This window comes from Haliotis asinina, chromosome 8 (assembly GCF_037392515.1).
Source record: "Haliotis asinina isolate JCU_RB_2024 chromosome 8, JCU_Hal_asi_v2, whole genome shotgun sequence".
In the NCBI taxonomy this organism is placed as follows: Eukaryota; Metazoa; Mollusca; class Gastropoda; order Lepetellida; family Haliotidae; genus Haliotis; species Haliotis asinina.
The window spans coordinates 63,427,506-63,434,870 of record NC_090287.1 but is presented as its reverse complement, the minus strand read 5'-3'; positions in this window follow the sequence as shown (position 1 = coordinate 63,434,870).

The following is a 7,365-nucleotide window of genomic DNA, read 5'->3' as shown; positions in this document are numbered from 1 at the left end:
GAACCTTCTCTTGAGCAGCGCCGTATAAAGTTAGCTTTACAGTACATTACTAAATTATACTCTAATCATTCTAACCCTGCATATAACTGTGTTTTCAATCCACTTTATGAGGATTTATACTACAAAAAGTCTTCTCTTGTCCCGCCTCTCGGACATAGAATTAAACCCTTTCTTTCTGCTGCTGGCATTCAGTTGGAAAACATAGCTCCCTCCCGTCTTCTTTCTTCTCATCCTTGACAGTTGGTCAAGCCTCAAGTAGACCTAACATTGACCACATTTAAAAAATCAGAGACTAATGAATTACAATATAAGCAAGAATATAATCAATTAAAACATAAATATAGCAATTATAAATCCTTATTTACAGATGGGTCCAAGGATGGTGGCGCAGTAGCTTGTGCCACTGTCATTGGATCAAGAACAATATCTTCTAGATTACCAGATAATAGTTCTATGTTTACAGCTGAAGCTAACGCCACATTAACAGCACTTAAATATATTCAAAGACACCCTAAACGTAAACAATATATAATCTATTCCGACTCTCTTTCTTGTCTTCAGGCGATTAAAAATTTATCATGTAAACATCCACTTTTAATTGATATTATTGAATTGTATAATAATCTTGCTACTGGCCAATACGACATTGTCTTTTGTTGGTTACCCAGCCGCGTAGGCATTTCTGGTAACACAATGGCCGATTTTGCTGCCAAGGCAGCACTCAAAAAGTCTGTGACACCACTTCTTATTCCATACTCTGATTACAAAGCTAGCATTAGAACCTACATCCCTGATCTGATGGAGAAGAAGTGGGACACCCAAGTGGGCATAAATAAAGTACATGCAATAAAACCCTATATTGGTTACACCTACTTGGGTTGTCAGTCCAGATTTGAAGAGGTTATTTTAAGACGTTGTCGTATTGGCCATACACGATATACACATGCGTACCTATTGAAAGGTGAGGATCCTCCGTTTTGTATCCCTTGTGATGAGAGAGTCACGGTCAGGCATATCCTGCTTGACTGTGTTGAATTCTCCATCACAAGGGATAAGTATTATACAGTTAAAACAATTAAGGATCTTTTTACCAGCGTTAGATCTCATTTAATTATTGGTTTTTTAAAAGACATTGATTTTTTGGTTGAATTTTGAAAACTTGTTGTGTAAATAGATGTATTTTAATTATTGGAAGTTTGGATTAGTAACTTGAATTGTTGATGGCTGTACCCTCACAGGGGGTTGAAGTACCGAAAAATTATTGTCCTCCTGAGAGGGTACGTAAGTCCCAAAACATTTCATGTACGTTTAGACTTCCACTGGTTTTAATCGTAGCATATGTGTATTTTTAATTTTTGACTAGATGTGTCTAAATTGTTAACAGTTGAGGGGATGATGTAAATCCGACTAGGGTCCATGCAGGTAGGAAAGGCACTGTAAGTCCCCATGGTCCCTAGTATGGTGATCTACCTTCAGTTGTTGGCAATCTATAGCCTGATTTTATATTGTATTGTCCGAATAGTGATATTATTTTTAACTTTCCATGCTAGTTTTAATTGATATTGTGATATTCTAGTTGTTTTTCTGTCCTTCGTTGACAGGTTTTTATACCATACATATATTTCATTTCAGAATTAAATGCTCTCGTCACGAGATGGCTGAGACATTGCCGATGTGACGTTAAACATTAACTCACTCACTCACTCCAAGGAACATTTGCTTTGTTGGAAATGCTAAAAAGACCCCCGATTTGCACGTGGGGCTTCAGCGTATATATACTCACACACACTGGACGATCAATCATAACAGTGAGCAATGCTTCCAGCATTTTGTTCACTATTTCTACACCATGTCAACCAAACAATATTGGAGTGTAGTTTAAACATATATTTATTCATTAAAAAGAATTGGGATTGGTGAACAAGCATTACTGCTTATGGCAACACCTTTTCCCATGCAACATAAAACACAGCATGAAATGGAGGATTCGCCTTTTGCATAATATAATATTTATGAATATATTCAAATATTCCAGGAGAAGATCCGCGTCGTGGAATGTTTTCGGAAATTACTTCCAATGTAAGTACTACTGAACAATGTCACCACTTCTATACACACACACACGCACACGCGCACGCACACACACACACACACACCATGAAATACAACGTCAAATACGCCTTTTCTAAGCAGTCATAAGTTAGAGGCTTACATTGAGACATACAGCTGTGTGTGTCTAACAAGCCATTGCAGAAATTGAAGTCAGTCATGAGTGGGCTGTTAAGCAAATTTAATTATTTTCTTGAGAATATTTGAAGCGTTGTGCCTTGATGATATAATCGTGGACAGATTCAACTATGTTCTAGTTTACAGAAGGAGTAAATGTCCCTTCAAACTAGTGTCCAGTGGTAGTGTAAAAATACTTTAATTATCAACTGTACCTCTCATCTCAATGTAGCTACCCCATGTGATGAAATTGCGTAGGGTAGTTTTCTCTCTGATATCCACAGGATCAGCATGGTCTATGTATTAAATGTGTGTTATTCTTGTGGGCATGATGGTCGCTACATCCGAGTCTGAGGCGACAGTAAACGATTTGACAAAAACAAGTCCCACAATTACGGTCAAAGTAAACCTTATTTTCGGTGCTGCAATTAGGTTTTGTAAGTGGTTATTGAAAAAAGGTCACATCTGACAATACCTTCTATCTTGCACAGACTGAAATTTGATTTCATTTTAAAGTCTGTTTGACTTGTGCCATGAACGGCACCGACGTTATGTAAGTTCAATATGTAATCAATATGTATACTGTCAGTTATTCCATATATGCGAACTGTACAATATTATCCGAAAAATAAACAAATATTAGCAAGGTATGGGATATCATTACATGTACAGTCACCTTGGAATCTTAACCCTAAATGTTCGACTTCGGATTTCTTTTATGGTTGTTTCGTCCATGGGTAGATTTGGGTGAACTGTACCCTGCCACTCTCTATTGTGAAATTTTATCGACGTCATTTTTAAGACAGCATCTGATGGGTCGTCTGTGATAACATATAATGAGGTGTTATCCACAAAGAGACGACTGTTACCGTCAATATCACAAACAATATTTTTGATGTATATTAGGAAAAAGAAGTGATCCAAGGACAGAGCGCTGAGGTACTCCTGCTAGTACAGATTTTTGTCAGATTCATACCCGTTAATTGCTACCCGTTGTTCACTATTTTCAAACCATTTTGATAGTTCGCCTTTGATACCACGTGCACAGGTTCTCAGTTTATAAATAATTCCTCTATGCCAGGCCATATCTTTACTTATATTGCAGCAGACTGCCATAACTTCTTTTCCTTCGTCAAGAGCTATGGCTAAGAAACTGTAGAAGAAAGTTCATCTGTTTTTTCTTGGAATCACCTGGCATGAATCCTGATTGCACATCGGGTACTTGAATACATATTTAAATGCACATTTCTCAAAGACTTTCGATTAGCAAGATGTGAGTGCGACAGGACGGAAGTTTGTTTAAACATATTTTTATTTTCCGTCGCAAAAGAAACCTGGATAGGCTAACAGGCCTAGCGGCTTATAAAGACACCGCTCAAGTACATTGTCCCGATAGCTGGATACATAACTGAAATCAAACAACAATTTTTAAAGTATGGTACTGAGGCATAATGACAGATTAGCGATTAATTAATAAATATGTTCGTTAATGATTGGTTATGCCTAACAACGACATGCGCTGCCGCAGAAGCATGATAATCAGTGGAAGTGGTTACAGAAATGAACTGGTGTAGTGAGTTGAGAATGTCACTATGCGCTGTTATTGTAAAAATAGTTTTCACATCGTATCCTTGAATATATAAATACACCGTTGTTATAGTTTACACTTTAAAGTTAAAATGTAGTGAATGACGTTTTCGTTATAATGACCACGTGAACGCGTAGCTGTTTCACATGTATTTAGTTTCTATCTGTCTGCGCACAGATCATTATAGCCGAGCTTGGGGCGACAATGGACAATCAAAGTAATTGTGACTGTTGGGGTTTTCATGGTTTTAAACTGATTCGGGAAACTGCGTTAACAGCTCCATCGGGCAATGAACACCACGACAAAATTGTGCTCGGTAAAATGATTGAGAATATCTTTGCGTTCTACAGTGGATAGTTTGAATGAAAATGCTATTTTTTTAAAGAAAGTACTATTTGTTTGTTGAAATACGTGTTGAAATACTTTACCTGGCTCAAGATCGTTCAGATAATCAGGAGTCAGACGATGGTACATGTTATAGAAAGTTATGAGTTTAAACTGAATTCGTCTTTGTTTTAGTTTGCCATAACTGGTTTTTTTGTATATTTTATCGTGACTGGTGCCACGAAACGCCCAACGTACAGTTCATAATGTTTCTAATTTTCTAGAAAACCGCCTGTTCAATCGTACATTTATCAAACAGTGCTGAGATAAGTTATGTAAGTTATGCAATGTATTTTCGTTATATTTTCAAATTTTTCATACATCTGATCTTTGGATATTATATTCAATATCAAGGATATAAGCTTTTCAGTGATACTATCTACACTCCCCAAAGAGAAAAAAATATATCAGAGTTAATCTGTTTGATAGTGTCATTTACACCATCAATATCCATTGTGGTTATATGTGTACAGAATAAAGAAGAGAGATACAGGATCTTGGATTCTTCGAAATGCCTAAATAAATGATTGTAATTCGACCGTTTCTACGATCAATGACATTCTGTCAAAACAGCCATCAGCACAACCGGTGATCAACCCCCACACCCCACACCCCCCACCATCCCCTCATGCAGTTTACTGATGTGGCACCTCATTTATTAACATTAAAGTGAAGTGTCCTTTATTTGTCTGGTGCAGATCCAATATTATTTGCTATGTTTTCAGTTTGTACATGAAGTGTACTGATACTGTTTAATAATACAGTTTCATTATTGCTTTACTGTTTACAAATGGCACCCATGAAGAGCTATCTCCTCGTGGTGGGTGCTGGGTAACGCTAAGTGCTCTTCTCCCGTGTGGACCCGGGGCAGAATGTGTCCACAACACCCCATTGCTTGTCGTAAGAGGCGACTAAATTGGGAACCTGTTTGCCCTGGGTTGCGTCCCGTGTCGGTGGAGGACGGGATCCTGGTGGTTGAGGGCATTTGGGCTTTTAGCTGTGTTCCATTGCCCAACACACCACTTTGGCCCTTACTTCACCTAGACGGGTGGTTGAATGGGCCCGATTCAACCAATCGGCTGGTCATGCCAAGCCCTGTGCATGGACTGTAAATGTGTCATTGCACAAATTTGATTTGGAATTGTTTTGAATTTCGGCTTTGGCACTGATCTGTAAGTTTTGATTGTGAATTCTAGTATGAACTTTGCCCAGAGTTTTATGCCAGAAGGCGATGGCTCATGGGTCAATCTGGTAGTTTAATTATTTATAATTCTTCTACTGGAGTATATCCTTGGTGCTGCAAGCTGGAGGCCCGCTCGCGATAGCATTGTCCCTGTGATACTCCGTGGTGAGTGGGGAACTCGGATGATGAACCATATGACACCAACCATGGCTTATGAAGCACCCAACAAAAAACCCAAAACGTCCACTTGAAATTGATCCTGTTGATACTGACCACAGACCGTCTCTATCGATTGAGTTTCCTTGTTATTGAGACTCCGGACAAGACATCATTAAAGCTGAACCCTTTCGCAGTATCTAAGGGCATTCAAGGTATTGCTGGGGATGTTAAGAACATTCGGCGCTTACGTTCGGGTGCGCTACTAGTTGAGTGCAGCAAGAAACAACAAGCTGATGAGTATTGAATCTTTTGTGGGCATTCCGGTCACGGTCTCTGCTCACAAGACCTTGAACACTAGTAAAGGTATCATCAGAGATCGTGATCGATTGTTTGCTTATATGTCCGAAATTGACATTGCATCAGAAATGAAAGATCAAGGTGTGCTGTATGTGAAGCGCTTTTCAACCAGAAAAAAAAACAATAAAACATTCCAAACTAATACCTATCTGTTTACTTTGTCCAAATGCTCCTAAATCAGTGAAGGCATGCTATTGTAACATACAAGTTGATACCTACATCCCCAACCCGCTCAGGTGTTTTAAATGCCAGAAATATGGACATGGCGTGAATACTTGCACATTGTCTGTTGTGTTTGCTCACTGTGGTGAGAAAACACAGACAACAGAAGATTGTGACAGTGATTTCAAAACATGCACCAACTGTTCAGGCGACCATTCATCTTCTTCGAAACAGTGTTCTATTTGGAAAGAGCAAGACGGTGGAGCAGTAGCTTGGGCCACTGTCATTGGATCCAGAACAATATCTTCTAGATTACCAGACAACAGCTCCATTTTTACAACTGAAGCTAACGCCATATTAACGACTCTTAAATATATTCAAAGACATCCTAAACATAAACAGTACATAATCTTTTCAGACTCTCTTTCTTGCCTTCAGGCTATTAAAAATATTTCTTGTAAACATCCATTTTAATTGAAATCATTGAATTGTATAATTATCTTGCTACTGGCCAGTGCGACATCGTCTTCTGTTGGTTACCCAGCCATGTAGGAATCTCTGGTAACACATTGGCTGATCTTGCTGCAAAAGCAGCACTAAACAAATCTGTGTCACTACTTCTTATTCCTTATAGTGATTACAAAGCCACCATTAGATCTTATATCCGTGATCTGATGCAAAAGAAGTGGGAAACCCAAGTAGGTATAAATAAATTACATGCGATAAAACCCTATATTGGTTATACCTACTTGGGTTGTCAGTCCATATTTGAAGAGGTCATCATGCGACGATGTCGCATTGGCCACACAAGAAACACGCACGAATATATACTGAAAGGTGAGGATTCTCCGTTTTGTATCCCTTTTGATGAGAGAGTAACGGTCAAGCATATCCTGCTCGACTATGTTGAATTCTCCGGCACAAGGGATAAATATTCCAACGTCAAAACTCTCAAGGACCTTTTTAACACTGTTAGTTGTCATTTAATCATTGGTTTTCTAAAGGAAACGATTTCATGGTGGAATTGTGAGCAATATGTTTCTGTAGATAGACATATTTTAATGATTGGTAGTTTAGATTAGTAACTTGAATTGTTAGTGGCTGTACCCTCAAAAGGGGGTTGAAGCATTGTAAAATTACTGTCCTCCTGAGAAGGTACGTAAGTCCCAAAACATGTTTTGATGTAAATTTAAGTCTACCAGGTTTTTAAACGTAGTATTCGTGGTGTTTTAATTTTGACAAGCATTTCATACACTCTCCAGCGGCTGAAGGGATGATGTAAATCCAACTAGGGTCCATGCAGGTA